Source organism: Myotis davidii, unplaced genomic scaffold, assembly GCF_000327345.1.
Source record: "Myotis davidii unplaced genomic scaffold, ASM32734v1 scaffold2130, whole genome shotgun sequence".
NCBI lineage: Eukaryota > Metazoa > Chordata > Mammalia > Chiroptera > Vespertilionidae > Myotis > Myotis davidii.
Window position 1 is genome coordinate 43,257 of NW_006282092.1, and position 2,396 is coordinate 45,652.

Sequence of the window (2,396 nt, forward strand, 5' to 3'; positions counted from 1 at the left end):
CCTTTTTCCAGCCCAGCAGGCATGACTGAGAGGTTGAGCATCGACCTATGAACCATGAGGTCAGGGTTAAATTCCTTGGTCAGTGCACATGCCTGGGTTGCAGTCTCGATCTCCAGGGGTTGGGGGCAGGAGGCAGCCAATCAAGGATTCTCATCATTGAAGTTTCCATGACTTCCACTGACGTCCTCTCTGGAGTCAAGGAAAGTGTATAAAAAAGGAGAAGTAAAGAAAGGAGGCTTCCCCAGCTGTTCCGTCTCCCACTGTGACACTCTGGCAGGTTTCCCTGCTGGTTGAATTGGCATAAAATCCACAACATAAATGAACCTCTTTGAAGTCTTTGACATGAGAACCTCTAAGCCTGTGTGGAACATTTTTAAGAGTTTATTTGAGCCAAACTTGATAACCGGAACAGCGAGCCCATCGTTTTCTGTCCCTGGGATCTTGTGTCCCAAAGTCCAAGAATGAAATCGGGACCAGAAGATTTAAGCAAAAGCGTGGAGCATTTATTACAAGCAGATTCAAGCTCCTGGCATGGGCATGGGGAGGGGCCCACTAATGGGCTGCCCCTGAAGCCTGCGGTCTCAGGTGAACATGTGCCACAGCCTGCTCTGTGTCCACCCGTGTGCCAACCTCATTGGCCCCCAATTCTTCTTGCCCAGCAAGGGACCTGCACGACTCCTGTTCCCTTGTGTGCATTCACCTCACTGTTGCAGGCCCCACCTCCTTTCCCAGGCCTCTCACTCTGAGTCCAGAAACATTCTGTTATGTCCACCTGGTTGGTCTCTGTGGTTAGGCTGCTCAGACTGCTGTGTCTGCCCTGCCTACCCTCCACCTGCCTTTGTGTCCCATCAAACCTGCCCAGTCTGCCTGCCCGTCAAGCTCAATACTCTCAAAGCCGCCCCTTCTGGATGTGTGTCTGGGGTCTTCCAGGAACATGAAGCTCATCTTCCTAAAACACAGGGTCTCCTCACAAACACCAGAGTCACTGCTCAGCCCAGGCCCCTCCTCCTGCCTCTGCTGGGCTGGGATGGGCGCTGGGCCCTCTGTTTTCTCTGTTGTTGGTACATTTCCAGGGCGGTTGCTCTTCTCCCTTCTCATTCTCTGTTTGTTCAAAAGGAGTCACTGAGCGGAAGGGGCAGAAGCAAAATAGTGGCGTAGGCAGCTCCAAACTCTTGTTCCTCCATAAAAACATCAGAAAACAAACCGAAGCAATCAGTACTGGCATCTGTCAGGCTCTTGAAGTCTGTCAGAGACTGACAGCAGCTGAGCGAACCCGAGTCAAGTACATGCTACTCAGAGAGGGAACGATCCCAGGGGTGTGGCTCAGGGTTTGAGCATCCAAATAGGAACCACAATGTCACATGATGAGACCTGCTCGGGGCACATGTCTGTGTTGTGGGCTGGTTCCATGGGAAACAAATACAGGTGGACCTTAGGCCGGGGCAGGCATGGTAGTCTGAGCAGCCTAATCACAGAAACCAACCAGGCAGAAATAACAGAATGTTTTTAGATTTACAGCAGGAGGCAGCCCATCCACGTTTGTCTCTCTTGATGTATCTACCTTTCTATCACTCTACTCCCCTCTCTAAAATCAATTTTAAAAGCCGTATTTTAAAAAAGGTAGAGAGAAGGAAGGCTTTGTGGTGTTTGACCTCCCATGCCCCACCCCCTCCCCAGCGTGACTGCACTTCCCAAGTGGTGGTGGCCGCCTTCCCAGAGGAACAAGTGACCACAGTCCCAGATTCCTGTGTCTGTCTGTCCTCACCTGGGGCTGTGGGAGGATGGACACAGGTGGTCGCTCTCCTCTGAGAAGGGCGGTGCTCACCTGCTCCTAAGGACGACTTGGTGCCTCAACTCTCTACCCAGGGTTTTGCTTCTAAGAGCCATCATATTCCATTTTTTATCTTATTTCATCCTCACCCAAGGATATTTATTCAATGCTTTTCAGAGAGAGTGGAAGGGAGGGAGGGGAAGAAAGAAACATTGATGTGAAAGAAACATGTGCCCTAACCAGGGCAAGGGCCAGGGATGAGCCTGCAACCCACGTACGTGCCCATGATCAGAATCAAACCGAGACCCTTTGGTTCAAAAGCCAACACTCTATACACTGAGTGAAACTGACGAGGGCCAGGACTCCATTTCAAAATTAAATTATCTAACTTGCTTCTTTTTAACAATTTTTTGTTCTTGTCAGTATCACACATGTCCCCCTTTTTCCCCATTGATCCCTTCCAGACTGCCAGTCCCCACCACAAATCAGAGTTACACATGTAAATTATGGAAATTCTCCCACTTTGAGAGGCTGGAAGCAGGACTTTTGCACACAAATAGCAGGGAAGTTGAGTGAAATGTGTGGTTTCAGGAGGCAGCTGTGTGCTTGTGAGAGTGGCAGCAGG